This window comes from Morus notabilis, unplaced genomic scaffold, assembly GCF_000414095.1.
Source record: "Morus notabilis unplaced genomic scaffold, ASM41409v2 Scaffold635, whole genome shotgun sequence".
NCBI lineage: Eukaryota > Viridiplantae > Streptophyta > Magnoliopsida > Rosales > Moraceae > Morus > Morus notabilis.
Genome location: NW_010360643.1, coordinates 135,373 through 144,340, shown reverse-complemented (window position 1 = coordinate 144,340; position 8,968 = coordinate 135,373).

The window sequence follows — 8,968 nt, the reverse complement described above, 5'->3', positions numbered from 1 at the left end:
TATATATATATATATATATATACACACACATATATGTATTTATATAATAAAAATTAGTGTAGCATTGCGTGCATATCTTTCATTTTTGTTACGTGTGTTAAACATATGTGATATTCTTTTTGTGAACATGCCACAAGTACCTATTAAGCTTATTTAGAATATTAGATCATCTATTCATCTCTCACATTTTCTTGTCACATTTTATATATCTTTATCTATCCATATAATTGATTGTACAATAATTTAATATTACATTTGTCATTGCCATAAATGTAAGAATTTTCAGGCATTAAAAAACTGTTATTTTCTTAACTAAGCTTATTTGGAACTCTTGCATAGACTATATCCGGATCTTCTGCATATATCATAACGTTCTCTTGAAAAATAAATATACTTATTTATTTTAATCTTATATGCTTCGAGATTTCCTCCAGCAGCGTATCAACTTATTGTTAACAATTAGAGTCTTATTTTCACAAGTACGTTATGCAGAAGAGTAGTCCTATATATCTCGATCGGAATATATATCCCCACTGGACTTGTGATACCTATAGATCAAAAGAAAAGCAAAATAAAGAGGCAAATAATAAAAGAAAAAAAGATTTGTAATTTTTAGTATTATCACACTATTTAATTTAGTTTGAAATTTTGATTCAACTCAAGCCCGCTGAATAACTTTTTTTGGGGGTTCAGTTTTGTATTGTATAAAAATATTAGGATGGAACAATACATTATATACAGCAATAATTTTGTAAAGATAGGGTATTGGTGTGTAATAAATAAACTCATTTTTTTTTGTCGTTTTATATAAAATGAATACTCGACTCGTTTAGTTCGCTGATTCGAGTTTTTAATTTGAGTTGAGATGTGATTTTATGTGAGAGTTTTTTATTGTAGCAAAAAAGTTCGATGTAACTGTTTTTGAGAGCTTTTTACTATAGTAAAACTCGAATTCTAAACTTGAATCGGTGATATGAACGAGAACACCTCAACTTTGTATGCTACACGTATCTAAAGGCTTTGTCAAAAAAAAAAAAAAAAAATAGAAGCATAACTTTTATGAAAACCTTATTACAAGTCAATGATCCGAATATAGTTCTATATGCGATGTTGAGAAACTTTAATGTGGCAGGCAAATGCATCAAAAAAAGAGTTTACAAAGATGTTTGTTAAGATATAATATGGCTTACGGTAGAAATGACTAGACACATAGAGCGTTGTCCCTTTCCAATTGGACATCTTTTCAACTAAATGGACTTCTGCCTCGCCAAAATTCTCGACGAAAACCAATCAGAAGCTTCCTTTGTGATTGCCACTTTCCTGAGATTAAGACGTTAAATAACTTAATGCATTGGTTTCGCCGGACTTGGGCTGTTAATACGTAGTTGAGTGCGTCAGTTTGGGGTGTTCACGGATAGAATTATACATATTAGAAGTCAATTTGTAATTCAATTGGTTATTTCAAATTGAAAAATCTCAATATGTTACTCATTTATGAGACCTCAATCCAATTCAATACAATCGGAAAACGACAGATTTCACGGATTTTGAAAAATTCAGATTCCCAAATTTAGCCTACATGAACTCTTGTAGGCCCTCTCTTTTTAATATTCTCATAAAATTAATTACAAAATTAAGCACAATACAACATAACATAAAATTAAAATAGTTCCTCAAAATGTAATTCATTACAACGCAAAATCCAACAAAAAAAATTCAAGCTTTTTACAATAATCTAAAATGTAAGGTTGTGTACTACTAAAAGTTAAAATGGATTGGACCAAAAGAGAAAGGAAAAAAAAAAAGGAATAGGTTGGGTTCGGCCTCTTGTTGACTGTATAATACTAAGGCTCAATTATACATATATATTTAAAGGAAAATACACTATATAACATATTTCACATCTATATTTAAAGAAAATAGCATGTTTTTAAAAATGAAGAAATATATGGCATATTTTAAACAACTAAATTTGTAATTCCTATTTTACCCTCAATTTCAAAACCCTAATCTGATGTGTCTCTCTCTCTTTGTTCCTCGTATTTCTCTCATCCTATACTATGGCTTTGTTCACTTCGCGGATTCAAATTCGAGCTGAGATGTGACATTTTTTGATAGTTTTTCACTATAACAGAAAAAGTTAAATGTGACATTTTCTGAAAGCTTTTTACTGTAAAAACCTAAAATTGAAAACTCGAATCGGTGAAATGAACAATGCCTATATCTCCACTTTCTCTTTCTTCCATTAGACTCTCCCTCTCTCTCAGCCGCCACTCAACAACGTCGGCCAACTTAACGGCGATCGTGATGTCGCGCTGGAGATCTCGACTCTCCTCCGCGGTCACTTTCTCCTCCGCGGTTTCTTTCTCCTTCGCGGTTTCTATCTCATCTCCACGGTCTTTCTCCTTTAGAGTTTCACTCTCCCCTCCGCGATCTCTTTCTCCTCCATGACGACAGCAAAGATCAAGGACGATGGAGAAGCTGTCACGGAGCTCCTCGCGACAGCGGGATCTAGCCGGATCTAGTTCACGGCGGCGAGATCCTCTATATTGGTCGGATCTAGTTCGTGACGTAGAGCTAGTCATCTTCCGCGACACCGATTAAGCCAACGCCGAGCTATGTTGCAGTTTGGTTCATAACATGAATCTGAGATTTTGACAGGGCCATTGAGGTTAATTTGGGATTCTAGGTATTTTTGGTCTAATTTACACATTCTGAGTTTGTGGTTTTGGGATTGTTTGTTTCAAGAACTGAATTTGTTAGTCTCGGAGTCGTCTGAGTTTGGATTTTTGTAAACTTGAGAAATGAAATTTTTTGCTTCACGATGATGGCAGATTTACTGCTGGCAACCTCCTCCGGTGGTCAGTTCTAGCAGTACAATCTCGATTGTGGAGGTGGCGACAGCGGATCTAATTTGGCTGCTTGTTTGTTTGTTTTGGTGGATTTTTTTATATTTTTTATGCATTATACAGTATTTACCAAAAAATACTTCACTAAATTCATTTTTTGATCCGGTAAATACTGTTTTTGCCAGTAAATATATTACTGAATCTAAATTTCAATTTAGTAAATATTATGTTTACCAGTAAATATTGTACTATATAAGTTTGAGTCTGGTAATTATGATATGGTAAATATGGTATTTACCAGTAGATACAATATTTATGTCATCGGAGCCCGTTATCAAATTTTTGTGTAAATATAGTATTTATCAATAAATACGGTATTTTCTAGTCGCCAGGTCTTGTCGTTGAATTTTTGATTAAATATGGTATTTACCAGTTACTGGCGATCATATTTTTAGATAAATACGGTATTTACTAGTAAATACGGTATTTACTGATCGCCGGAGTCAGTCGCTAAATTTTTGAATAAATATGATAAGTACCGTATTTACTAGTATTACTGATAAATACGGTATTAACCAGTCGTCATAATTATTTGTTAGATTTTTGAATAAGTAGGGTAAATATTATATTTATTAATACATACAGTATTTAGCAGTCACCGGGGTCAACACGAATTAAAAAAATAATACAATAAATGCAGTAAATACACACACATGTATCATAAAATTAAAATATTATAAATATATATAATATTTAATTATATAATTTGAATTGACAGATTACACGAATTGATAAATGCTCAATTTATGATTTTATCCATAATTTTGGATATGTGAAAATCTCAATTTGTTATCAATTCAAAATGCTTTCGGCCGGGATTAAGCGGATTAGATTTAGCTGAATACCTCTAACATCAATGTGTAAGTATATGATCCGGAATTTGAATTCTAATAGTTTCAATATTTTTTTTTTTTTAATATAGTAGGAATCATAGGTGATAGATCCCACGCTGTAGATGAAAATAAATAAATAAATAAATAAGTAAATAAGTAATCGCAAAGCTCTCGACCAATCTCTGACCAACGGTTCGGTGCTATTGATGGGAGTTTATTTTTTTAGGGGCATTTAAGGGAGTTTCTGTATACCAAAATCTGCTTTTATACAATTTTAAACCCTTTAACATGATTTCGCATAAAATTATTTCTCACTCGACTTGAGCCTCAAACTTCAAACATATTTCTTTTCCTCCTTCTTTTTTTTTTTTTTTTTTTTTTTTTTTTTTTTTTTTTTTTTTTTTTGCCTTTCTTCGCATATATTGAGTCATCATGAGGTTCACAAAACAGAAAGTACTTGCTCTGTGATTGATATTTGATCAGCTGAAAGCTTCAATTTTCTAGGTATATCGGGACCATATACAAAGCTTTGCTGTTCCATTACCAAATACAAGTACAACTTCAAATTATTGTGTTAAAATTGTTGGTAATTAAGCTCATTTGGTTTACTGATTTAAATTTTTAATTTAAGTTTATGAGAGTTTTTTATTGTAGTAAAAAAGTTAAATGTAATTATTTTTAAGAATTTTTTACTGTAATAAAACTTAAATCGGTTAAATGAATGGAACCTTAATTTTAGCATCCATAGGATTTTTTTTATTGTTCTTTTCTTTGAATTACTAATGGGGAAGAGTTACAGCAAACAACATAAAAAATTGTGTGGCTTTAGACCATTTCTAATGTAAATGTTAATACTAATTATATATTTACTATCAAAAAGTGTGATATGATATGTTATTTTTATTTTTACTCTAATATAATGATATTTAAAATGTTAAATCTACTTTTTTTATAATTATTAAGTTTTGAAAGTTATAAAAATAAACTTTTATGTTTAAAAAAATTAAAAATTATAAAAATTACATGAAAAAGTAAACATTTTAACTAATAATAATTAAATATTAAATTCATTATATATTATATTTGATGGGAAATTTACCATAAAATATAACACATGAAAAATTTAGCATAATAAATAATATTATTTTTTTACTAAATTATAGAGTATTGCGAGATGCTTATAGCTTCTCATCTCACAGTCGGCATGCCAACATGGGCTCGTTATAGTTGAGGTTTAAGAAGTGGTGGTTAATGGATCAGGACAGGGAGACTAATCTCACTTCAATCTTAGTTTGGGCTCTTTTTTAATAACATATTGGCTTATGCCTTTCTAAGCTAAACTCAATATTTTCGCATACTTGTGGTCTGTGGGCTTTCATCCATGAGAAATTGATAGGGCCGGAAAATAAGATAAATATTTTTAAAAATATATGCGTATGAATTCTTACTACTCACTCTTAATTAATATTTTTTAACTAATCTAGTTATTTGATTAAAAAAGTGTTAATCAAAATTAGGGAGTAAAAATTCATACTCATGCACGTAATAATTTTCTCAAATTATTATATTTAGCAACTACATTTACATGTATAGACGTTAAAAGGGTATATATTTTGCATGCGTGATCATATATATAACTTAAAGTAAGCGTTTAGGTAGGATCAGAAAAAAATTATTTTGGGTTATATTGCAGTGGATGATGAATGGATCTTATTTTGGTGCACCATTTGATTACGAATTCTGAATTAGATCATGAGAACTAATGTTTTTGTATTACGCAGTGGGGCATATGGTTCCATTACATTATAAAAAAATTAAATAAAATTATGAGAGTTTTAACCTTGATTGATATACGCACACACCCACGCAAATAACTATCGAGGAAAACAAGAAAATAATTAGTTTTGAGTGAAAGACAAAAACCATTATAATTAAATTTTGGACGTATATGGGGAAGAGAGAGACGTATTAGAAAGAATTGAAATATGTTTAACTTGTTCTGTGACAGAATATCTCATATTGCATTTTAATGAGATTATTCTTGTTTTTTTTTTTTTTTTTTTGAGGAAAATTCTAATGAGTTACTGCCAAGGAGAGGATTATTTTAGGCAATTGAGATTGCACTTCCCATCTAAAATCAGACTCACTAAACGTGGGATTGATATGTGTTTTGTCCCATTCTGTCCTTAATTCAGTCGTCTAAACACACCTATATGTTTTCTAAAACAAATGACCTTTATTTTCTAAACCTTGAATTTCAGGTTTATAGCCCTAATTCCTGTTATAGACAACAAACAAATTGTGTCTTTTGTTAATTTTGATGTAGATTCAAACAGGAAAATGGATAAAAATCAAAATGCAAGTGTCAACTTCCTACCAAATTCTTTATACTATAGATGAAAAAATAGGCTCCGGGCCAAACCATTATATTAAGGAAAAAAAAAAAGTACAAGAAACATAAAAGAAAACGAACTGATTTCTTACAAATTCAGGGAAATAGTAAAAGCAATGAATGAGCTTGTTCTCTCTCTCTCTCTCTCTCTCTCTCTCTCTCTCTCTCTCTCTTTTCCTACTCAAACTTTTTTTTTCGTTTTGATTTTTTTCCCTTTTTTTAATACCATGATATAGAATGTACTAATGTAATGACTGAGAAAATTTTAGACTTTAAATAATACAATTTATGTATTTAAGCCAAGAATTTTTTTAGAAAATATTATATTATATTGTGAATGAAGGATTTATGGAATTAATATATGTATTCCTAAATTCTGTAGCAAATTTCATGTTAAGTTCATGTTTTCGATCAAGTAAATTCGATCGATAAATTCTCATCGTACTTTAAGACGGAATAATTTTCAGTACAAGTATAGTTTGAGAATCTTAATTTCAAGAATCTCCAAACACGGCGTGATGTTAGCAGCGTATAAAAAAAAAAACGCACTGACATTTTAAAAGAAGAAAAAATCCTTAATTGCCAGACAACTAGGTTAAAGTCAGAAGATAAATACCCATAGTAGAATGGTACAATGTGAACTCGGGAGTTGACATCGTCAGAAACAACGTCATTTCCGAAAATTAACGCAGGAAAGTTAAATTTAGAATTTGTTCAGTCTAGAATTAATTTCAAGACTGTAAACAGTTCAAGATATTACGCGAATAAGAATTTAATGTGAATCAGTTTCAAAATGAAACTTAAGAAAGTGGACAAGAGTACAATGGGGTAGGTGAGATTTTTTTTCTCTCTCTTTCTCCACTTGGCCGGCCATGCATGAAAAAATAGAGCCAAACCTTTGGCTAGTGGAGTGTGCTAGAGGACTTTATGTTAAGGTGATGTGATGTTAGTGGTTGAAGGGGAATTAATGGCAAAGTTGCTTCTTCTTTTCTCCTTCCAAAACCGGCCAAGAAAGGGGGACTTTAACTAAAAATTTGGTTGAATGATGGAGTGGAATTGGTGTTAAAAAAATAATTTCCAAGTTGCCTATAAAAGGAACCAACATAGGATAAGCTTCATTTTTTTTTCTCCTAGCTTTTTCCCCATTCAAAAATCCGGCCACCCTACAACATTTCCTCTCAAATGTTTTCCTCCACTCTTCCAATCTTGAGCCACTAGCAAACCATAGAAGAAGAAGAAAGAGATCAAAGGGTAGGAGGAGACTAGTCAAGCATTCCTCCAAGGGTAAGGAAACTCTAAACCCTCTCTTTTTATGTTTTAGTAAAGTTTGAAATGTAGAAATATTTCTCTTAAATTTCCTTATACTTTCTAGTTCCAAGCCATTAACAAATCTTAGAGGAGTTCAAAAGTTTTCAAGGGAGAGAGAGAGTTCTTCAAGGGTAAGTTCTCAAACTCTTTTCCATTAATTTCTAGCCAACCTTAAGCTTGGATTTATGGATGTAAATTTGTGGTTCTTGAGGAAGATGTGTTGTAATAAGGGTGTGTGAGTTTTATGTTAGTTTTGTGAGTTATGAGGTTAGTTTAATGTGGTATGATTATGCTTGATTTAAGTTTGCTTATTTCCGGTTAGAGGAAAAATTTCCAGTCACTTTGAACGCGAAAATAAGAACCCTAGAGCGACATTTTTCAATGTTTCAAAGCTTAAACTTATAGCCCTCGATATTTTGAACATTTTCTATGACTATGACAAAACCCAATTTTAACTCTTAAAGCAAGTTTGAAGCCAGTTTGTAAAAACAGACGGGCTGTCAAACACAGTTTCGAAAATAGAAAAAATGGGCGATTGCTACAGCATCCTACAGCATTTTAAAAGAGATTGCTATAACAATCCTAAAACCTTGTCAAAAAGATTGCTACAGCATCCTATAGCATTTTTAAAAGGATTGCTACAGCCTTATTAAATGATTGCTACAACATTGCTATAGCAAAAAAAAAAAAAAAAATAGCAGCCATTGTTTTTAGCCAAACGAGGCCTTTAGAGGCTGAATTTTAACTTTATCCAAAAACGACAATTTTAGATCTCGACGAGTCGAAGAATTGTTGTGAAGGACAGATTTTCAAAATCCAACTCCAAGATGCAGTGAAATGCAGATTTCAGAAACTACACAGTTTTAACAAAACGAAACTAAAACAGTGATGTTTTTAACAAAAGGTTATCAAAGAATCCAAGATGTGATTTCAGTACAATAATATGGTTTTAGACCTCACTTTAATGAGGCATAGCCATGAAGAAAGATTCCAAGAAAAAGGGTTTCTACCATATAGTTTCACGGTGGTTTACAAGTCAACCGTAAAACGACTTGGGGAATAGTTTTTAAAAGTTGATATTCGAAAAGAGATTTTACAACGGGACTTTAGTGCTTGTAACTAAATGAGTGAGTTATCGTTTCATAAAAATTGAATGATAGTTCTTTTAAAAAGCTTAATAGTTTTCGAGCAAAACATCCCGACGGGCACTTACAAGCCCAACACGATAGGTCCTTAGAAATTTGAGGATTTGATGTGGGTCCAACACCCGCGTTAAATTAAGAGACTCCGTTAGAGTTTAAATTTTAATGGCCTAAGAGCTAGAATGCCGTGAATAAGTTTCTAGGCCGAATTGGGCTTTAATAATATAATGAGTCCAATGAGGAAAAATTATGGAGAATAAGTTACTAGATTGGGTAAATAATTTTCAACTTAGACATAAGTATGCTAAGGGCAATTAAGGAAAATAAGATTTTGAGGATTTAATAAAATGATCCTTATAGTAAATTATCCTTTAGTAAAGGAAA